Source organism: Pelophylax lessonae, assembly GCF_965119305.1.
Source record: "Pelophylax lessonae genome assembly, chromosome: 1".
Lineage (NCBI taxonomy): Eukaryota > Metazoa > Chordata > Amphibia > Anura > Ranidae > Pelophylax > Pelophylax lessonae.
Window position 1 is genome coordinate 49,496,554 of NC_138768.1, and position 24,270 is coordinate 49,520,823.

At 47.0% G+C, this 24,270-nt stretch overlaps 1 protein-coding gene and 1 long non-coding RNA gene across 3 annotated transcripts in view; one reads left to right on the top strand and one right to left on the bottom strand.

Annotated features, from left to right (window-relative positions):
• LOC309553501 overlaps nt 1–24,270 on the bottom strand; it is a 1,012,307-nt gene that overhangs the window by 853,507 nt on the left and 134,530 nt on the right. The window lies entirely within an intron of this gene.
• Nucleotides 150–24,270, top strand: part of DYM (dymeclin) — a 678,939-nt gene continuing 654,818 nt past the window's right edge. For both annotated transcript variants that reach the window (XM_082254562.1, XM_082254563.1), the window contains exon 1: nt 150–299. The gene's annotated coding sequence lies outside the window, so the exon portion shown is untranslated. The remainder of the gene's footprint in view (nt 300–24,270) is intronic.

Here is a 24,270-nt window from a genome sequence, read left to right on the forward strand (position 1 = left end):
AAAATGACGTGCTATCGGCGTAAAGAACGAGAAGGGTAGCCACGCCCAGGTTTTCCTAAAGCTGCGCCCACCAGTAAAAGTTATTTTTCTGGCACGCCCACACGCTTAGGCCGTATCCAGGCACCGGTTGGGGGATCCGCCCCCGATGGCTCAGGGGGGTGACGTCACAGCAGAGCTCCAGCCTTTCAGCTGCGGACGGGTGATGGAGGTGTCACGTGACTGGGGTGACGCAGCTGTCTGCAGCGACGTGGAGTGATGGCGGCTGTGATCCAGTGAGAGGAGAGAGAGCGGGAGAGACGGTGAGTGGTACCTACCGACTGATACCTACCCCCTTCCTCACTACCGACTGATACCTACCCCCTTCCTCACTGTGCTCTGACACCTACCCCCTCCTCACTGACACCTACCCTCCTCCTCACTATACACTGACACCTACCTCCTCCTCCTCACTACACACTGACACCTCCCTCCTCCTCACTGCACACTGACACCTCCCTCCTCCTCACTGCACACTGACACCTCCCTCCTCCTCACTACACACTGACACCTACCTCCTCCTCACTACACACTGACACCTACCTCCTCCTCACTACACACTGACACCTACCTCCTCCTCACTACACACTGACACCTCCCTCCTCCTCACTACACACTGACACCTCCCTCCTCCTCACTACACACTGACACCTACCTCCTCCTCACTACACACTGACACCTACCTCCTCCTCACTACACACTGACACCTACCTCCTCCTCACTACACACTGACACCTACCTCCTCCTCACTACACACTGACACCTACCTCCTCCTCACTATACACTGACACCTACCTCCTCCTCACTATACACTGACACCTACCTCCTCCTCACTATACACTGACACCTACCTCCTCCTCACTATACACTGACACCTCCCTCCTCCTCACTATACACTGACACCTCCCTCCTCCTCACTATACACTGACACCTACCTCCTCCTCCTCACTGCACACTGACACCTCCCTCCTCCTCACTACACACTGACACCTCCCTCCTCCTCACTACACACTGACACCTACCTCCTCCTCACTATACACTGACACCTACCTCCTCACTATACACTGACACCTACCTCCCTCCTCACTATACACTGACACCTCCCTCCTCCTCACTATACACTGACACCTCCCTCCTCCTCACTATACACTGACACCTACCTCCTCCTCACTATACACTGACACCTACCTCCTCCTCACTATACACTGACACCTCCCTCCTCCTCACTACACACTGACACCTACCCTCCTCCTCACTACACACTGACACCTACCCTCCTCCTCACTATACACTGACACCTCCCTCCTCCTCACTATACACTGACACCTCCCTCCTCCTCACTATACACTGACACCTACCTCCTCCTCCTCACTGCACACTGACACCTACCTCCTCCTCACTACACACTGACACCTACCCTCCTCCTCACTGCACACTGACACCTCCCTCCTCCTCACTGCACACTGACACCTACCTCCTCCTCACTACACACTGACACCTACCCTCCTCCTCACTACACACTGACACCTACCTCCTCCTCACTGCACACTGACACCTACCTCCTCCTCACTACACACTGACACCTACCTCCTCCTCACTACACACTGACACCTACCTCCTCCTCACTGCACACTGACACCTACCTCCTCCTCACTGCACACTGACACCTACCTCCTCCTCACTACACACTGACACCTACCCTCCTCCTCACTATACACTGACACCTCCCTCCTCACTATACACTGACACCTCCCTCCTCACTATACACTGACACCTCCCTCCTCCTCACTATACACTGACACCTCCCTCCTCCTCACTATACACTGACACCTCCCTCCTCCTCACTATACACTGACACCTCCCTCCTCCTCACTATACACTGACACCTCCCTCCTCCTCACTATACACTGACACCTCCCTCCTCCTCACTATACACTGACACCTACCTCCTCCTCACTATACACTGACACCTACCTCCTCCTCCTCACTACACACTGACACCTACCCTCCTCCTCACTGCACACTGACACCTACCTCCCTCCTCACTACACACTGACACCTACCTCCTCCTCACTACACACTGACACCTACCTCCTCCTCCTCACTACACACTGACACCTACCCTCCTCCTCACTACACACTGACACCTACCTCCTCCTCACTGCACACTGACACCTACCTCCCTCCTCACTACACACTGACACCTACCTCCTCCTCACTACACACTGACACCTACCTCCTCCTCACTACACACTGACACCTACCTCCTCCTCACTACACACTGACACCTACCTCCTCCTCACTACACACTGACACCTACCTCCTCCTCACTACACACTGACACCTACCTCCTCCTCACTACACACTGACACCTACCTCCTCCTCACTACACACTGACACCTACCTCCTCCTCACTACACACTGACACCTACCTCCTCCTCACTACACACTGACACCTTCCTCACTATACACTGACACCTCCCTCCTCCTAACTATACACTGACACCTCCCTCCTCCTCACTATACACTGACACCTACCTCCTCCTCACTACACACTGACACCTTCCTCACTATACACTGACACCTCCCTCCTCCTAACTATACACTGACACCTCCCTCCTCCTCACTATACACTGACACCTACCTCCTCCTCACTACACACTGACACTTCCCTCCTCCTCCCTCCTCCTCACTGACACCTACCTCCTCCTCACTACACACTGACACCTACCTCCCTCCTCACTACACACTGACACCTACCTCCCTCCTCACTACACACTGACACCTCCCTCCCTCCTCACTACACACTGACACCTACCTCCTCCTCACTACACACTGACACCCCCCTCCTCCTCACTACACACTGACACCTCCCCCACCCCCCTCCTCACTACACACTGACACCTACCCCCTCCTCACTACACACTGACACCTACCTCCTCCTCACTACACACTGACACCTACCTCCTCCTCACTACACACTGACACCTACCTCCTCCTCACTACACACTGACACCTACCTCCTCCTCACTACACACTGACACCTACCTCCTCCTCACTACACACTGACACCTACCTCCTTCCTCACTACACACTGACACCTACCTCCTCCTCACTATACACTGACACCTCCCTCCTCACTACACACTGACACCTACCTCCCTCCTCACTACACACTGACACCTACCTCCTCACTACACACTGACACCCCCCTCCTCCTCACTACACACTGACACCTCCCCCACCCCCCTCCTCACTACACACTGACACCTACCTCCTCCTCACTACACACTGACACCTACCTCCTCCTCACTACACACTGACACCTACCTCCTCCTCACTACACACTGACACCTACCTCCTCACTACACACTGACACCTACCTCCTCCTCACTACACACTGACACCTCCCTCCTCCTCACTACACACTGACACCTACCTCCTTCCTCACTACACACTGACACCTACCTCCTCCTCACTACACACTGACACCTCCCTCCTCCTCACTACACACTGACACCTACCCTCCTCCTCACTACACACTGACACCTACCCTCCTCCTCACTACACACTGACACCTACCCTCCTCCTCACTACACACTGACACCTACCCTCCTCCTCACTACACACTGACACCTACCCTCCTCCTCACTACACACTGACACCTACCCTCCTCCTCACTACACACTGACACCTACCTCCTCCTCACTATACACTGACACCTACCTCCTCCTCACTACATACTGACACCTACCTCCTCCTCACTGCACACTGACACCTACCTCCTCCTCACTGCACACTGACACCTACCTCCTCCTCACTACACACTGACACCTACCCCCCTCCTCACTATACACTGACACCTACCCCCCTCCTCACTATACACTGGAACCTACCCCCTCCTCCTCACTATACACTGGAACCTACCCCCTCCTCCTCACTATACACTGGAACCTACCCCCTCCTCCTCACTATACACTGACACCTACCTCCTCCTCCTCACTATACACTGACACCTACCTCCTCCTCCTCACTATACACTGACACCTACCTCCTCCTCCTCCTCCTCACTATACACTGACACCTACCTCCTCCTCCTCACTATACACTGACACCTACCTCCTCCTCCTCACTATACACTGACACCTACCTCCTCCTCCTCACTATACACTGACACCTACCTCCTCCTCCTCACTATACACTGACACCTACCTCCTCCTCCTCACTATACACTGACACCTACCTCCTCCTCCTCACTATACACTGACACCTACCTCCTCCTCCTCACTATACACTGACACCACCTCCTCCTCCTCCTCCTCACTATACACTGACACCTACCTCCTCACTATACACTGACACCTACCTCCTCACTATACGCTGACACCTACCTCCTCCTCCTCACTATACGCTGACACCTACCTCCTCCTCCTCACTATACGCTGACACCTACCTCCTCCTCCTCACTATACGCTGACACCTACCCTCCTCCTCACTACCAACTGACACCTACCCTCCTCCTTACTACCAACTGACACCTACCCTCCTCCTTACTACACACTGACACCTACCTCCTCCTCACTGCACTGTATACTGACACCCACCTCCTCCTCACTGACACTTAAACTGCCCTAAGTCCCTTAGCTTTCTCCCGCTTCATTCTCTTATCAGCATAACTTCTGACAAGTTCTCCATCAACTGAGATAAAACCTCGCTGAATTTTGTGTAGTGGGTGCTATAAATATATTTAGCAGAGATCTGGTCTATTCACAGCACATTCCTTCCTTCCTCTGCCTGTGGGGGGGGTGTGCCTTTCCCACAATCAGCTGTCACACAGTGTATACCAACACAACACTCCGGTGCTAAACCGGAAGATAATTTCCAACACGATGTGCACTTTCTAAAGAATATATAACACTGAAGACAGCAGATATTCATGTATAACTTATTATATAGGGAGATTTGTCTCCTCTCTGTATTATCTGAGGCTGTTCACTTCACTGGGTATATGTGAGGGTTTACACTTTAAAGCTAATTGTAGGAGGCACAAAAATGCAATAAATTACCCGATTTTGTTGGTAAAATGTAAAACAGGAGGTTGCACAAGTAAATAGATACCCAACATGTGAGTTCCTTATTTTTTCCATAGACCACGCTTTACAAGCCCCCCTTAGGTGTAACTTTAATTTTTTACAATTTAACCCCTTGCCTACTGGGCACTTCAACCCCCTTCCTGCCCAGGCCAGTTTTCAGCTTTCAGCGCTATTGCACTTTGACAATTACACGGTCATGCATTGCTGTACCCAAATTAATTTATAATCATTTTTTTTTCTCACACAAATAGAGCTTTCTTTTGGTGGTATTTTAGAGATCGGCCGATATATGGAGGGCCGATCTGCACTTTCCCTGATAACCTCTGAGGTTACCGATCTTTCGCAAAGTGCTTGTACCGGAGTAATGTCTGCAGCTAGAGGTACCGGCGTCCATAGCCGAAGGTCGGCTGTCTTGTAATGACAACCGATGCAGCTGAGAAGCCGCTCGGCTGTCATTACAAGGAGCCGGAGGGGACGTCTCCCCTCCCGCCGCCTTCCGCGGCTCGCCCGGGTCCCCGCCCCACCGGGAGACCCGGGCAACCAACCTGCATGGCCGCCGAAGACCCGATCAAAGCCGCATTCATCTCTGATTGGGTCTCCAATCCATGCAAAAACCCGGAAGTGATGTCATGACCTCTCTTCCGGGTACTGTCTGGCGCCAGATTAAAAAAAAATTACAGAATTCAAAACAGCCAAACTTGGAGTTTTGAATGCATTTAAGTGCAGAGGAGGGGTTTGGGGTCTTTTAGATACCTCCACTAGAGTACCTGTGAAATAATTTTTTTTTTTTTTTTTTTTTTTTTTTTTTTAAATGTACAAAAATATCGGCCGATACGTGATGACCAAAATATCAGTATCGACGTTGAAAAAACGATATCGGTCAATCCCTAGTATTTATTCACTACTGAGGTTTTTATATTTTGCTAAACAAACAAAAAAAGACCGAAAATTTTGAAGAAAAAAAAAAGTTATCATAGTTATAACATTTTGTAAATGGGTAACTTTTCGCCTTTCATTGATTTGCGCTGATAAGTTGGCACTAATAGACCCTGGTAGGTGACACTGGCAGCACTTATGAGGCATTGGTAGGTGACACAGATGAGGTGGTCTCTTTGCGATCGGTGTCCCTCTGACAGAATTCGGGGATCGCCCTTTTTTTTTTTTTTTTTTTTTTTGCGTGGGGGGGGGGAAAAAAAAAAGATTACTGACTCTGTTTATATCACGTAATCAGCTGTCATTGGCTAACAGCTGATCATGTGGTAAGGGTCTGGGATCGAGTCTCATGGACCCACTGATCACAGAGCGAGCCGCGCATACATGGATGCCCTCCTGGCAATTTAGGCCTTAAAGAATTAATGACTCCTGCTGCTGTGTGAGGCAATGAGTAAGGGAGATCCTGTAGAGTCACTGCTCTCATGCACATCGCTGGAACGGGATGCGGCTCAAGTAAGTATAAGAGGGGGGATGCTGGCACGCTAGCTGATGTTACCATCGGCTCTCGGGTGCTGCCACCATCATTGCCTGTACGGGAACTCAGCTTCCCTACTGCGCATAAACAGGTACCCCCACCCTGGGGGATGTTTGAGCAGCTTAAAGTGTTACTAAACCTACAACAGTAAAATTGGTCTGTATATGCTATGAAGTAACTTGTTATACTCACTGTGGAACCTAAGGGGTTAACCCTCTGAATTGTGTATAAAGGCTGTGTGATCTTGTCTTCTCTGATCCTCCCCTTCTTTAAAGTGGCTGTAAACCTACCTTTATAATTGTACCTATAGGTAAGCCTGATTAATGACTAACTTATAGGTACTGTAAATATCTCCTAAACTTGCACCGTTCAGGAGATATTTATATTGCATGCAGCCGATGACGTCATCGGCGCATGCGCTCTGAAGGAATAGCCGCCCGTTCCATTTCTTCAGAGCCCTGTGCTGTGATCAGTGGCTCCTGTGCGCATGCGCGGCAGTAATGTCACGCAGCTCTGGCCAGTAAAACAGCCGGAGTCCACAGACCCAGAAGGTAGACAGGCGAAGATGGATGCGGCTGCCAGCGGGTACAATGCGGGCTTCATTTGCAAGTAAGTGTGACATAATGTGCTAGTATGCGATGCATACTAGCACATTATGCATGTACTTTGCAGGGGGAAAAATAAATAAAAATAACGGAAGACTTCCTCTTTATAAACCGTTTCTGACTGCCCCTCGTACATAGACTGTGGGGCGGCGGCAGCTGCCTGTACGTCACCTGCTATTTCCAGGTTTGCGACCAGTGACTATCTCCCCCTGTAATTGGACACAGTGGGAGCCAATCAGTGGGTCATGTCTGCCGGCACCCGCCGATTGTTCTGGAGAGAGGCAGAACGGTGGTCTGTGTATGTAAACAAGGCAGATAACCATTCTGTGACCAGGGAAAACTGAGATCCTGTGTTTCTGCAAAGCAGGAACACGGATCTCTGTCTTCCCACAGTACAAGCACCTCCCCAACACAGTTAGCAAGCACTCCCGAGGAACACATTTAACCTTTTGATCGCCACTGATGTTTACTCTTTTCCTGAAAGTGTACAGTGACGGGGCATATTTTTTACTACTGGTCACTATATTGCTGTCACTTATGCCTCGTACACACGTACTGATCGTCGGCCGACCGATCTGCCGTCTTTTGTCCGGTGCTGTCCTGTCCGCTGAAAAGTGCAAAAGACTGCACACGAATTTTGTCGGCCAACAACAGCCGACTGCAGAAGTGATGTCATGTGATGGTTAACTTTCCCTGTGTTTTTTCTTCTCTGAGCATGCCCAGTCTTGCAAATCTGATGATTGTCGGCCGAATTCTGTACTGACTGGCGAACAATCAGCCGTTCTCGTGTTGGCCAACAAAAATTTTAATGCCTGCACTACAGATTCTGTTCAGCCGAAAATGTGCTGTCGGAAGCATCATACAAGCCTACAATCGGTCGATCGGTCGTCGGCCGAATATTTACGGCCGACAATCGGTACGTGTGTACGAGGCATTAGTGTCCGATTTGTCCGCTGCAATGTCGCAGATCACCGCCATTACTAGTAAAAAAAATAAAAATTACATAAAAATATCTCATAGTTTGTAGATGTGATTATTTTTTTCACAAACCAATCAATATACACTTATTGTTTTTTTTTTTTTTTTTTTTTTATCAAAAATATGTAGCAGAATAGATTTTGGCCTAAACTGATGAAGAAATATAATTTTTTACATTTTATTATTGGGAATGTTTTATAGCAGAAAGTTAAAGGGGAAAAAAAAAAATATATATATATATATATATATATATATATATATATATATATATATATATATATATAATCTAATATAATATAATTTTTTTTTTTTTTTTCAAAATGGTCAGTCTTTTTTTGTTTTATAGCAAAAAAAAATCAGAGGTGATCAAATGCCACCAAAACCAAGCTCTATTTGTTAAGAAAAAGCAAAAACCCATAACTTTAATTTTGGTACAGCGTCGCACGACCGTGCATTTGTTAAAGTAACTCGGTGCTGTATCACAAAAAATGGCCTGGTTAGGAGGGGGAGGGGTAAACCTTCCAGGACTGATGTGGTTAACTGACTCCAACCCATCTCCTGATAGAACAGAGCATTTGTAGTCACTCTGCACGTGCTCAGTGTGGCGCGTATTGCTTACCAAGTTTTTTTTTTTTTTTTTGGGGGAGAGTGCATGTGATCAGCACAAAGCCAATCTGCACTGTCCAGACAGAGGGTCAGGGGGAGACTGGAAACTCCTCCTACAAGCTTTAACCAGACACTGATGGAAGTCACAAGACTGCTATATACTGCTGATGAGAAAAACTATTTAGCAGTTTATATTTAATAAATCAATGGCATTTCCATGTACTGTGGAAAACCAGATATAGTGAGTGCAGGCTCATGGGGAGAGCAGATTTAGTGAGTGCAGGCTCATGGGGTGACCAGATATAGTGAGTGCAGGGTCCTGGGGAGAGCAGATATAGTGAGTGCAGGGTCCTGGGGAGACCAGATATAGTGAGTGCAGGCTCCTGGGGAGAGCAGATATAGTGAGTGCAGGCTCATGGGGAGACCAGATATAGTGAGTGCAGGGTCCTGGGGAGATCAGATATAGTGAGTGCAGGCTCCTGGGGTGACCAGATATAGCGAGTGCAGGCTCCTGGGTTTTGTGACCTTTTTAAAGGAGTTTATACATTCAGATTGTAACGTGTATTACCAGCTTTGAAGAACAAGAAAAACTCAAATGAATATTTCTGCCATTATCCTCAATGAATATTGGGGCATTCTTCTAGTATTCTTATAGGCAGAGTGAATGTCCCACACACACCGATAACAACAGGTATCACACACTATCCAGACCTCCAGGGAACATTTTGGCTACATTCACACAAGCCTCCTGTGTTTGGTTTATTTAAAGTGGAAGAAAAGTGAACTGTAACTATTTGTGTATGTCATTTCCCGTGTGAATGAGGCTTTTGGCTTTAGGGTCACTTTAAGGCCATTTTCACACCACATGCAGTCCAGTGGGTTTTTGTCTGCATTAAAAATACATGGAAAGTAGGTTATATGGTTTCCAATGGCATAGTTCACACCAGTGCGGTCCGTTCCAGTGAGTTCCAATTCCATAAAAAAAAAAAAGAAGTAGAACATGCTGCATTTTTCCTGCATTGGACTGTAATGCAATAAAACGTGTCAAAAATGCACCGGAACGCATCAAAACTTTGTTTAAAGAGTGCATTTTTGGGGTGTGAATCAGCCCTGATTGATTCTTCTTTTCCCACGTTGGTGGACTTATTCAGCACTTCCTGCTTGCAAAGAAGGTGACTGTGGTTATGGATTTGTCAGAGGCGTCATCTCATTTTTGTCACTTCCTTCTTTTACCCTGATCATATCTGTTACCTTTGTCAGGTTTGGTCATCTTAGATCTTCCAAAGAACCAGCAGAAATGCAGCTTTGAGGCCGAGTCCTTCTTGATAATTTTGATCATCTGTAAAAACTAAACATAAAAATGTTTTTTTCTCATAGTAACCAATCAGGTTCCAGCTGTCAGTTCTAAATTGCAGGTATAAAAATGAAAGCTTGAATTTGTTATGGGCAGCAATAAGCCCTGTAGGCTACATGGGCACATTGGTATCTGTAGTAGTTAGAGCTGATCTCCAGCCTAACCATCAGTCTGGCACAGTTGTACAGACCCCACTTCTGGGCTGGAATTGTTTACTCTGATTTCACTGCACACTGTGAGCGTCTCACAATGTGCTTTAGAAGCTGCAGCAAGTCAAAGCTCACCTCATTTCCTGAGTAGCACATTTTGGCTCTAAGGAATAGGGTCCTCCCTTGAAATGCGTCAGCCCAGCCATATAGTTGCTTACACCAGCACATCATCCAGTACAGGGGCTCCCTGGTCAAGTTGGAGACGACTGGTTCCATTGTCCTTTATGTGCTATATCATCATTTGTTTGTGAGTATAATGTATGTTGTCTTTGGATTACAATAAACCTTTTATAGTGGTAATGCACGAGGTCGGTGCGCCCTTATTTTGTTGTCTGTCACCTCATTTTCTGGCTGGATGTCCAGCTTCATCTAGCCCAGGGGTGTTGGCTAAGATCAAGTGTAGTATCTGTTCCTATCAGTGATCCATTGGGGGCGCTGTGCTGTCATCTGACCTGACCAAGGTTGGGTGGCGGCTATGCAAGCTTGCTGGAGTGATGGGAGCTTGGTAGGTTAGTACCGGCTGGAACAGAAACCAGGGCACTCACAGGCAGTTGGGGCACAGGAGTAATTCCCCCTGGAAAGCTAGTCATGTCTGTGAATGTCTGAGTTTTACACTGCCTCATGGGATGTGTAGTTCCCCATCAGCTTGAGGGCTGTAGTTTGAGGATCCCTGCCCTAGGGGGTGCTCTTAGTAACACTTGGGTGTGGGATCCCATGGTGTGAAAAGGCACATGGTCACAGCCACCAAATTTGCTTTCCTTTTGCCCTGCACCTTTTTAGGGCCTGGCCTTTAGGTTAAGTCCGGGGGCAATTTTTGTTTACTGGCCTCAGGGCCTAGGCCAATGCGCATTCGGCATGGACACTTTTGTTTTTATTATTCTTTTTATCTTCCTCCCACATTTTGTCACTCTTTCACTTTTGTGTGTTTTTCTCACAGATGAAGGGGCTTACTCTGACGTCTAGGGGGAGGATTGTGGCCCTCAGGTTCCTTCCTCCCCTGCCTTTGGGGGGTCTCTCTTCGGGAGAGCCACTTGAACAAGTATTTGGTGGTGGCTTTGGCTGCCCAGAAGAACGGGGCCTGCCAGGCCTTATGGCTAGGCAGACCATGTAAACCCTTTGTCCCCATCAGAAGCCTTGGCTCCATGGAATACGAGATGCCCTACTCCTTCGGGGGGTGGACTAAAAGCACACCCTTCAGTGCACTTCTTAGTACGTGCACGTTTTTTGTTCACTTACAGGTTTTTCTTGTAGGTTTTTGCACCACTGCGGACTTTAAAAAAAAAAAAAAGAGGGGTGGGGGTGTGTCAACTAGCGATGATCCGATATTAGGATCGGATATCAGCGGCGATACTGCCACAATAGCTGGATCGGTAAAATGAACCGATCCATGGGCCGACCCGGTTTTGCTGAGTCCCGGCTCAGCCGTCCCTTACTTGGTGTAGTAGTAGTAGTAGTATGGGATGGGAGCCGCTACTTCCTGTATAGGTCCGGTGTTCTAAAATTTCATCGGACCCGTGAAAATTCCGGACCCTCATCACTTCCGGTGACGCTACGTCACCACCAGCTGGTGCGACAGCTGTTGCGAGCCCCGGCGCGCCTGCGCACAAGGCATTTTCAAGGTCCGATGAAATTCTAAGACTTACGAACAGCTGACTGAGAGGAGGAGGGGCTGAGGTGGGACGCACACATCGCTGCGGGATAATGTTACAACACTGTCGCGTCATCGAGCAAAGAACATGTTGCAGAGCTGACTTAGAGGAGGCGGGAAGGAAGTGAATACTCATACTAAATAGTAATGATAAAAAAAAAGTAAGAAATACTAAACATTTTTTATCATTATTATTTAGTATGAGTGTTCACTTCCTTCTCACCTCCTCTAAGTCAGCTGTTCGTAAGTCTTAGAATTTCATCGGACCTTGAAAATGTCTTGTATGTGCATCGGGGCTCGCAGCAGCTGGTGGTGACGGAGCGTCCCCGGAAGTGACCAGAAGTGACGAGGGTCCGGAATTTTCATGGGTCCGACTAAATTTTAGAACACCGGCTCACAGGCGGAGTGATATCAGATGCACTCCGCCTGTGAATGGGAGGAGCCGTACACATGAAGCAGCGGCTTTGCTCTGTACTGCAGCTGCATGCATATTGTGTATGTGTATAGTTCCAGATCAATATCGGCAGATACACAATGCCAGATATCGGGACAAGAAAAGTCGAATCGGTGCACCCCTAGTGTCAACCTCCGTTTTTATCGTGGGCTGCATTGCCATTATGATTGCACTCAAAGGGCTAATTGTATCTGTAAGTCTAGATGTCCAGATCACCCTGCTCCCCCTTTACATCAGATGTCAGGAGCCCCCCTCCATCCCTTACGTCACCTCTTTTACACTTGTGCTGCTGTGGGGAAGACGCTGAGGGCAGAGCTGGGAAGCCGAAGGTGCAGGGTCTGGGGGAGGACCGGCTGGGGGTGCTGCGGCTGCGTAGAGAAGTGGGGTGGGGGCAGAGATGAGGGGGATGCTGCAGGAGAGCTACGAGGGCCACGTAAAAGGGCCTGGGGGGCCAAATTCGGTCAGCGGGCCTTGTGTTCGACACGTGATCTAGCCCTTTCCTGCCCAGCCTAACTCTCCCCAGCCCACCTCCTTTCAATAATTGAACTTCAGTCATGGAATTTCAGCATCACATTTTGGGGTTAATTTAGGTGCTTTGCATGCAAGTAAAGCCTGACTAGGAACTCCCACTCCTCCAGACTGACATCCATCCCATGTGATATTTTCATAACTCCTCCCAAGAGCCAGCCCCCTGCTTGTATCAGGGCTGAGGAATCTTGGGAGGAGTACTGTGGCCTCTGGCCAGGGGGCTGTGATGTTTTCAGCTATGTACAGCACCCTGCCAGACCCTCCCACTAGCTATCATCTACTTGAATTGCATAGAGGAGCACAGAGACCTAGTATATAATGTCACTTGGACTAAGGAAGAAAAGTTTAATTATTTCTTAGAACGTTTATAAAAAAATCTAAATTTGAAATATTGGGGCACGGAAAAGGGGATTTTAATGGTACCGTCCTTTAGACAAGAAAAATCAACAGGATTTCTTGGTCCCAGAGGACCTTTACTAGTCGCCATGGCTACCTGACATGGTCCCATCCCACTGTTGTGGTGTTTATGTCTGATGTGTTTATGGTGCTGCCATCGGAATGAAGATCACCAAGCTTTTCAAACTTTGTAAAATGCAGAGTAATGATATTGTGCAAATGACTTCCTCGGCTGGCAATTGTCAGAGACGGCCTACAGACATAAGATGGTTGGATTGTGTAAAAATTTTCTGTATATGAAGGCATCTGAAATGAAATATAAGTGACAGAGACACTTATTGTCTAAATACATTTGTCATGTGTATTCTTCCTTGGTGTGCTTTGTGTATTTCTTCCAGATCTGTGCAGTAATCTGGTGTGAGACTTTCTCCTGTAATGAAGACTGGTCTCTGCTGCCCTCTCTCCTTGTGCAGGGTGTCTGGTCTGGTCTCCGCCCCCTCCTGTAGTTTTCTGCAGGCAGCTTGCAGTGGGTGGGGCTTGCCAAGGCCCTCCCACAGCTTTGCTCTCTGCACAGGCTATATACAGCTATATACATGTCACTGCTAATTTTATAAGGTAATGTCTGGTTTTGCAGGGGCATTTGGTGCACACTAAGTAGATTTATTTCCTTTGTGGCTATAGAAGAATGTATTTGAGTTTGTTTATTTGCCTGCAGTTCACCTTTAGGGTGGAAATTCAGTCTTTATAATAATTGTTTAACCACTTAATCTCCAAAAGATTTTACCCCCTTAAAGCAGTAGTATACTCCGCTTTTTAACTTTTACCTACAGGTAAGCCTATAATAAGGCCTATAATAAGGCTTTCCTGTGGGTAAAATTAATATCTCCGAAACCTGCACGGTTTAGGAGATATTTGCTCTGCATGCAGCCGCTGACACCAGAGGTGCATACGCTCTGCAGGTCCGGCGGACCTTCAGAGCTCCCTGCTGGAAAGTGAACTCCCGCACTCATTCGCAGGAGTGACGTCATCGTGGCTCCGGCTGAGAGCCGCCGAACCCGGAAGAGTCGCCGAGGGAAGATGTCAGCTGCCTCAGCAGTGTCCGGGCGACCGTGTCGGGGCTTCGTTCTAAGGTAAGTATTTCACAATGACCTAAGTATTTCATAATGAGCTAGTATACGATGCATACTAGCACATTATGCCTTTGTCCTGCAGGGTTTTATTTGTTTTTTTAAGGATACAACCGCTTTACTTTCCAGGCCATTTTCTGCGATACGGCACTGCATTAATTTAACTGACAGTTGCACGGTCGTGTAACTCTGTACACAAATAAAATTGATGTCCTTTTTTCCCATTATATAGAGCTTTCTTTTAGTGGTATTTGATCACCTCTGCGTTTTTTTTTATTTTTATTTTTTGCGCTATAAACAAAAAAAGAGCAACAATTTTGAAAAAAAAAAATAATTTTTTCATTATTTTAGGTCAATATGTATTCTGCTACATGTTTTTGCGCAAAAGTTATCGCATCTACAAACTATGGGATATTTTTATGGCATTTTATTTATTTTATTTTTTTTTTACCAGTAATGGCGGCGATCAGCGTTTATTTTTTTTTTTTTTTTTCTTTTTTTTTTTAGCAGGATTGCGGCGGACAGATCGGACACTTGACACTTTTTTAAAACTTTTGAGTGTACCAGCGACATTACTACAGTAATCAGTGCTAAAAATATGCGTTAATGTAATAATGACACTGTCAGGGAATGGGTTAACTCCAGGAATGATCAAAGGGTTTAGTGTGTCCCTAGGGGATGCTTTCTAACTGTGTGGGGAATGGGCTCACTAGAAGAACACAGATCTGTGCTCCTAAATAGTAGGAACACAAGATCCCTGTGTCCATCTGACAGAACAGCGGTCTGCCTTGTGTACATCGGCAGACCGCCGTTCTGTCTCTCTGGGGAACAATCGCGGGTTGCCGGCAGACATCACGTCCGCCGGACCTGCTGGTTAGCTCCTCCTGTGGCCAGTCAGCGTGTGCGCGAAATGACGTACAGGTACATTGTTTTGCGCACTAGAGCCGACCTGCCGCAGTATATGTACTGTGGCCGGTCAGCAAGTGGTTAAGCAATGCACGTGAAAAATGTCCGGTTAGCAGTGCAGCAGAGCGATTGTGCCTAAGGCCCCTTTCACACGGGCGATCCGATCCACCTGTCGTTTTTTTAGGTGGACCTGATCGGATCCTCCATGCATCTCTATGGGACAGCGGCTGTCAGCGGTGACACGTCCACTGACACCCGCTGCTCTCCAATCCGGTCCGTGAAACCCGGACGGATTGAAACCCTATTTTCCATCCGTCTGGAGGATCGGATTGGATGAGAACGGACAGGGGGACCATTCTCATCCGATCTCCCCATAGAAGACAGTGGGGATCCGACAGCTCCGTCTCCGCACACAGAGAGGAGACGGAGCTGTGATCCGCCTGCTCAGCGGGGATCGGCGGATCGATCCCCGCTGAGCAGAACGGATTCCGTCGGGCGGTGCGCCCGTGTGAAAGGAGCTAAACTATTTCACTGTCAGTCTACCAGCCAGGTCGATTAAAAATTAAATATCATCTGAACTTTTCCTCGGCTTCTAGCTACTTGAGGACCCTCCAATTTTTTTTTTTTGACCCTTAAAAAATTTGATTTTTTTTTTTTTTTTTTGCCATGTCCTATGAATTCATGTGAGGAGTGACTTTTATTTCCAGGTAAAGTTAATTCCTTTAGCACATGTAGATGGATGCTGTCTGGGTCTGGGGTATCATCCAGTTCTAAGATTTGCATAGCTCTGCCACAAAGCTCTGTCTGGCAGGCAGGGAACCTCGTTTTTCTCATTAACCGGTCTCGTCACTCCACCAGCCTGTGATTGGACAGTGAAAGGAGAAGCAGCAGACTGATAAGCTTATCCCTCTGTCACTTTTCTCTTATCAGCATACTAGTTAGCAGGAAGAGCACAAAGGATTGGCGGCTTGTGCTGCTTCTCCCTCATTCATTCTGAGCTCTGCTGTACAGGAGCTGCAAGATGTTGATAGCAAGTAAAATTTTGGTATTCTTGCATAAAAAATGTTCCATCCTCCCTCCTAGCACATATGTTGGCTAACCTGTGTAAAAATAAATTAATGCTAAAAACAAAATGTATATACTTACCTATTTTCAGCCTGCTCCCGTCCAATCAGGTGATCCACTTCCTCTGTGTGGGTCCTTTATGGGTGGCATCACCTTTTTCAGAATTCCAAGTTATCAAGACTCTCCCCTGCAGCTGCCGCTGGCTGACACAGGGATCACATGACACAATTAGTGCAGGCTGAGAATAGGTAAGTATACAGTATACGTCTTTCCTACACAGGTTAGTCAGAATAGGTGTTAGGAGGGGGAGGGGACAAGTTTCAGGCTGGAATTCCACCTTAATAAATGCAGAACTGCATTCATATTTGGGGATGTTAAATCTGCCCAGTGGTGGGTTTTAAAGTCAAATTCCAGACAATTAAAAAAAAAAAAAAAAAAAAACAGCCCCAGTTGCAACATTAACCTTAAAGAGGAAGTAAAGTCCCTAAAAAAAAAAAAAAAAAAACAAGAGGGAAAAAAAAAAGCCCTGTAAAGAGGCATAATGAGCTAGTATGCATCTAGCTCATTATGAAGTACTTACCTTAAAACGAAGCCCCCGCCGTGCCGCCCGCTCAGCGACAGGACAGCCGACATTTCTGGCCGTCCGGGTTCGCGTCCTCCGGCCATCTGATTGGCCGGAGGCGCGATTACATCATGTTCATGGCACTGAGCTCTGAAGGAAGGGCACGGGTGGCCGTTCCTTCAGATCGCATGCGCCAATGAGACATCATCGGCAGTATGCACTCTAAATATCTCCTAAACGGGGCGTTTAAAGTTTGGGAGATATTTATAGCACCTATAGGTAAGCCTTAATATAGGCTTACCTATAGGTAAAAGTTTGTGAGGTGGGTTTACAACCTCTTTAAGGCTCCATTCACACCTGAGCGTATCATTTTCAGGTGTTTTTTTGGATGCTTTTCGGGCGTTTTTTTTTTTTTTTTGCAGGTGTTTGGAGGCAGGCATTGCCATCTAATAGAAACGCTTGTAATCTGCCAAAAAAGAAGCTCATGTACTTTTTTGAGCTTCTGCGATTTGCTACAGGCGACACGCTCATATGTGATCAGGGGCCATTGAAATGAATGGGATTTTGCTTGTTGGGCGTTTTGAGACTTCAGAGATGAGCGTTTTACAAGCTGAAAAGCATTCAGGTGTGAACAGGGCCTAATGATAGTTCCCCCTGCAGTTCTTTATTTCGCCAAAAGATGTCCTCAGTCTTCCGTTAGGAATGACACCCGGCATTAGGCTGATGACATATAATGCCTTCTGAGAAGATCACCAGACTGTCCTTCATTTCTGGCATATTGATGCTGATTTCATCACATCAGTGCTGCTCTCTGCATCTCCTAATACCTCCCACTGCTAGAGAAGATTGGAGGAGGAGTCTGTGTGTCAGGTGACCATCCAGAATGTGCTGAAATGCTCCTAAGCTCTGTGTACAATTTCAGCAGCTGCTGGGATAAACACCCAGGTCTACAAGCATTTCTGTTTTCCTAGTTTTGAATGGTACCCAATGCACTAAGGCAGTGCATCTGCATTGTAAAGTGTTGCATTATTGGGGAGTGTAGGAAAAAAGTAGTAGTGCTGAGTAGGGTAGAAAATAAACAAAGGTAATGGGTGCGCTGTCAGCCTGTTCATTTTAACATGCAACATAAGGGTTAACACATGTGCAATAGCACACCCTTGAAGAAATTAATGGGCACAGGTTCCCTTAAAAAAGATTCCATCCTTTTGTCAATTTAAAGCGGAGTTCCGGTCTCAAATATCTTTTTTTAACTAAAAATACCCCTATAATACTAATCCATCGCCCTTTACAGAACCGCTATTCTCATACTTACAAGGTGTACAGTATTGGATTTTAGTCAAAATCTTACTTTTAAAAAGGCTGTCTGGGGGTGGCCATCTTGGATGTGGGCATCTGAAGCCGCAGTGTAATCTGCTGTGACCTTCTTCCTGATTCCAGGGAGTGTTCTGGGAGTTCTTCCTGATTCCAGCCTCCTGGGAGTGATGACAAACAGCTCCCAGGATGCAATGCAAAGGTGGAAGTGATGTCGGTGGCCGCGGCCACAGAGGGGAGAGAAGGAGGAAGTATAATCAAAAATGCCCTGAAAATAAGGTAAGGGACCCCTGAAAAAATTTGAAAATGCCCAATTGTGGATCAGCATAGCGAGCTCTCCGAGAATCACTAAAGTTGCAAAATAGGCCGGAACTCCGCTTTAAAGGCAACTTTCCATCTGTGCAATATGGGAGTATGATAGGAAGATTCAGGTTGCTCCTGAGCAGGTTTTTTTCGTAAATGAGGACCAAGAGCTGCATTTAGGTCTGTGTAGAGGACTGGGTATATTATACTGGATAGACAAACGGCAGTCTGGGAATTCCCCATCTTTGTGCTAGAAAAGCTTCATCTGTTCTGTTTACATTGTACAGTTATACTTCATGTTTATGGCCAACTGCCGCCTGCCAGATGTTAGGCAACTACAGATCTCAGCATTGTCCTGTATCGGCTTCATTAGATTGTATGTTTGTGTCAGTGGAGCTCTCTATACTACTGTATTAGATTATTTGAAAAATGTTGTAATTTTTTACTTTTTTTTTTTTTTTTTTTTTTATTAACCGTAAATCTCACCATTGTGTTGTAGCGCACAATCATCAGAAGGTTGTCATGCTACCTCAATCTGTTCTAGTATATCCAGTACTGCAGTCACCTTAGGTGTTTGTTCTGTAATTTGGAATAACCAGTTTTGCCAATTTGCCAAGCACCTCTTAAGGATATTTATGGACACCCTGGATAGATACACCTTTGTTTATTGGCCATTGGTAATGACATAAATGGCTTCTGACACACACATTTTTAATCATTGACTGAGTTGGCAGAAAAATGTGTGTGTTAACTTATTGGAATAGTCTGCATTATGTAGAACCTGAGTGTGGTCTGACCTAAAATATGGATTTCCCGTCCCTTGTGCATACAAGTTAGGAAATGTGTATACAAGCGGTCCCCGGGTTACAAACATCCGACTTACAAACAGAGGGAGACAACAGGAAGTGAGGAGAAATCTCCCCCCTAGGAAGGGTAATTCACTCCTATAAGGCCTCTTTCACACATACGTCCGTTTTTTATCCATCCGTTGATGGATTAAAAACGGACATTAATGCATCTCTATGTAAAAACGGATCATCCGTTTTCATCTGCTTCTGTCAATGTCCATTTTTTGGAACGGATGAATGCCCTATTGGACGAAAAACGGATGTAAACGGACAAACGGTTCATTTTTTCATCTGTTTTTGCATTGGTAGTTGATGTAGAAAAAAATGGATGAAGAAACGATACATTTTGACGTGACTGAACTGATGAACTGTACGGACCGTATGTGCGAAAGGGGCCTTAGGGCTCAGTTTTTCTCAACGGGTGATCGATCCGCCGATCCCCCGCTGAGCAGGCGGATGACAGCTGTTGCTCTGCGCTGTGTGCGGGGAGACAGCTGTCGAGTCCCTATTCATCTCTATGGAGGAATCGGATGGGAATGGACCGTCTGTCCGTTCTCATCCGATCTGCCAGACGGCTGGAAAATAGGGTTTCCATCCATCCAGTTTTGAGGTATCTGATTGGATGTCAGCGGAAATGTCTCCCCTGACATCCAATGCCCCATAGGGATGCATGGGGCGTCCGTTCAGATACGCCAAAAAAACTGACCAGCAGATCTGAACGGACTCCCATGTGTGAAAGGGGCCTTAGTGTTCTCATGGGAAAAAGGTGTCTCCACTGAAGCGTTATCACTAATCCTTGTTTCCACAACAACCCAAAATTTTCAAAATAAAAAAAGTTGTCATTGGGCTCTTTCACACGGTCCGCCTTCGTAGGCGGATCCGTGTTGCTCAGCGGGGATCGATCCGCGATCCCCGCTGAGCCGGCGGATGACAGCTCTATCTCCACTTGCAGAGCGGAGAGGGAGGTGTCTCAGCACCCGCTGCCCTCTATGGGGGATCGGATGAGAGCGGACCGCCTGTCCGCTCTCATCAGATCCGCTCCGCTCCGATTACTGAACGGATGGAAAAATAGGGTTTCCATCCGTCCAGATTTCACGGACAGGATCGGATGCGGATGGCAGCGGGTGTCAGCGGAGGTGTCTCCGCTGACATCCGCTGCCCCATAGAGCTGCATGGAGGATCTGATCGGATCGCCCGTGTGAAAGAGCCCATAGGAACAGAAATGGAGGTGAAATCTTCTAAACAGGGGTACAGACAGCTAAACAAATGGTACAGGGGTGTTTGTTAACCCTTTCCTATGCTATCCAAAAAACTTAAAAATTCTTCTTTTTCCTGGAGCTAAATCTAAAAAATTTACCTGTTCAAAAATAAAAAATACGACTTAAAGCGGTTGTATCCTCAAAACAAAAAAAAAAAACCCTGCAGGACAAAGGCCTGATGAGCTAATATACATGGCATACTAGCTCAATATGAAATGCTTACCTCAGAAGGAAGCCCGGACATGGTTGCTCGGGCACCGCTGAGGCAGCTGACATCTTCCCTTGGCGTCTCTTCCGGATTCGGGGGCGCCGGCGCTTTGAGTGGCTGGAGCTGCGATGATGTCACTCACGCGCAGGAGTTCACTTTCCGGCAAGGAACTTCTGAAGGTCGGCCGGACCTTCAGAGTGCATGCGCTGCTGGTGTCAGCGGCTGCATGCAGGGCTATTATCGCCTAAACTGTGCCAGTTTAGGAGATATTAATTGTACCTACAGGAAAGCCTTATTATAGGCTTTTATTATAGGCTTACCTGTAGGTAAAAGTTAAAAAGCGCAGTATACTACCGCTTGAAGAACAAACCTACAGTCCCTATCTTGTTTGTAACCCAGGGACCGCCTGTATTTCTTTATATATACATGTGATCCCTGAGAGCCGGTTCACACTGCCGCGACCTCTAAGTCGCCTCATAAGGGACGACTTGTTAGCGCGACTTTGCACGTATTGAGGGCGACTTGTATGATAGACGACTTTGTACGACTTTGTATTTGGCAAATCAGAATATGATGGTTCTGTGTCATGCTCAATCACACCAAAAAAAGTTCTTTAAAAATTGTCGTTTTTGATAGAGAGACAATTATTGAAAAAATTATTGAAAAAAAAAAATGAGATTTCTTTGTATTTTGTGTCTGGGGGTCTAAAAAGTGTACCTGTGAAGTTTCAGCTCTGTAGCATGTCCAGAACCAGAAAAAAAGATCATTTTTCTTAGAATTTTTAGTAGCACAGGCATAGGGCTCCTCTCCACCTGGGCGTTTTTGTTGCAGGCCTGCCTCCAAAGACGCCTGATAAATGCCTGCAACAAAAACGCCCAGGTGGAGAGGAGCCCTATGCCTGTGCTACTAAAAATTCTAAGAAAAATTATCTTTTTTTCTGGTTCAGTACCATTTTAATGGAAAGTCGGATCACAAGTCGCTTCAAATAAGATAAGGAGGCGACTCCCATTGAAGTCTATGGGACAAGTCGGATACAAGTCGCCTCAAAGTAGTACAGGACCCTTTTCTGAAGTCGGAGCGACTTCAGTAGTGCCAATTAAGACGGCACTGATTAACATTGCTTTTGTTATGTCAAGGGACTTGGGGCGACACAAGTCGCCTCACAAGTCGCGGCAGTATGAATGGACTCACTCCCTGAAGCCCCTGCTCTCAAAAAAAAAAACACACAAACAAAAAGGACTAAAAACAAAAATGATATTTTCTTGTCATTCTGAACCCGTATGCATGAGAAGTAACCAAGACAGTACTATTTTGGGTCCTTTCACACGGCCGCTCCGTGTGTCCGCAAATCATCCCATCCGTTTGCGGATGATTTGCGGACATAATGTAAGTCTATGGCACTGCTGATGTCAGCGGAATACCATCCGCTGACATCCGATTTTTCCTCCTTTCAGCAAGGGTTCCCTGAGATGAAACTTAGGGATTCCTCTGGTGTAAAAAACGGAAAGGAAGGAAAATCGGATGTCAGCGGTGTCATCCGCTGACATCCGCAGTGCCATATACTTACATTATGTCCGCATATCATCTGCAAACTGATGGGATGATATGCGGGCACACGGAGCGGATGACAGAAATGTCATCGGCTCCTTGGAAAAAAAAAAAGTCCCGCAGCGGACCTTTCACACGGAGCGGCCATGTGAAAGGACCCTTAAAGCGGAGTTCCAGCCATTTACTCACCTGTCCAACGGTCCAGCGATGCGGCCACCGGAAGCCTCGATCCTCTCCCTCTGCGCCGGCATCACTGCTGTGGGCACCCGGCTGTTAGAGTTTGCGGCTTCACAGCCGGGTACCCACTGCGCATGCGCGAGTCGCGCTGCGCGCCGTGATTGGCCGGCAATCTTCTGGGACCTCTGACGTGTCCCAGAAGATTGCAGGGAGGGAGGGGGAGAGGAGAACTTCCGCTCAGGGCGCCGCGGCGCTCCGAGCGGAAGTGGGAGCGGGTACCTGTCAAAACTAGGTACCCGCTCCCCCCCCCAAAAAATGACATGCCAAATGTGGCATGTCGGGGGGTCAGGACTCCCTAAAGCGGAAGTTCCACTTTTGGGTGGAACTCCGCTTTAAGGACAACACAGAAAACAAGGGGGCACTCTTTACATCTAGAGGAAAACAGATTTCCTCTCCAAATACGGAAAGGTTTCTTCACAGATGGAGCTGTGAAAATGTGGAATAGATTCCCTCCAGAGGTGGTTCTGGCTAGCTCACTAGATTGCTTTAAAAAAGGCCTGAATTCTTTCCTGGGTGTACATAATATAAATGGGTACTAAATATTTTTTTAGGTAAAGTTAATCCAGGGAATATCCGATTGCCTCTCGGGGGATCAGGAAGGAATTTTTTTCCCCTGCTGTAGCAAATTGGATCATGCTTTGCTGGGGTTTATTTCGCCTTCCTCTGGATCAACAGCGGGTATAAGATTGTGTATATGGGGTTGTATGGTTGGGTTTTCAATACTGTTTTTTTTTTTTTTTTTCCTTTTTTTTTTTTTTGGTGGAACCTGATATTATTTTTTCAACCTGACTAACTATGTAGTACACTGGCCCCAATAATAATAATCAAGACAAGACCAAACTAAACCAACCCCACATGACCACTCACTAAACAAGAATGTATATTAACCACTTGCCTTCTGTGCACTTAAACCCCCTTCCCATCCAGACCAATTTTCAGCTTTCAGCGCTCGCACGGTTTGAATGACAATTGCGCGGTCATGCTACACAGTACCCATATGAAATTTTTATCATTTTTTTCACACAAATAGAGCTTTCTTTTGGTGGTATTTAATCATCTCTGGGTTTTTTATTTTTTACAAAAAAAAAGAAAAAAGACAGAAAATTTTGGGAAAAAAAAAAGTTTTTCTTATTTTCTGCGAGTAAATTTTGAAAATAAATAAATTTTTCTCCTTCACTGATGTGCGCTGATGAGGCGGCACTGATGAGGTGGCACTTATGGGCAGTGATGAGGTTGCACTGATGAGGAGGTACTAATATGCCGCACTGAGAGGTGGCACTGAGAGGTGGCACTGCTGGGCACTGAGGCGGCACTGGCGGGTGGCACTGAGCACTGATGGGCAGCACCATCAGTGCCCATAGTGCTGCCAGTCAGTGCTCATTAGTGCCTAGATGAGCAGGCACTGATGGGCACTGACTGGCAGCACTGTGGGCACTGATGGGGGGGGCACTGATGGCCGGCACTGTGGGCATTGATGGTGGGCAGTTAGTGTGTTTAGCGTACCTTTGTTGTAATCAGAGC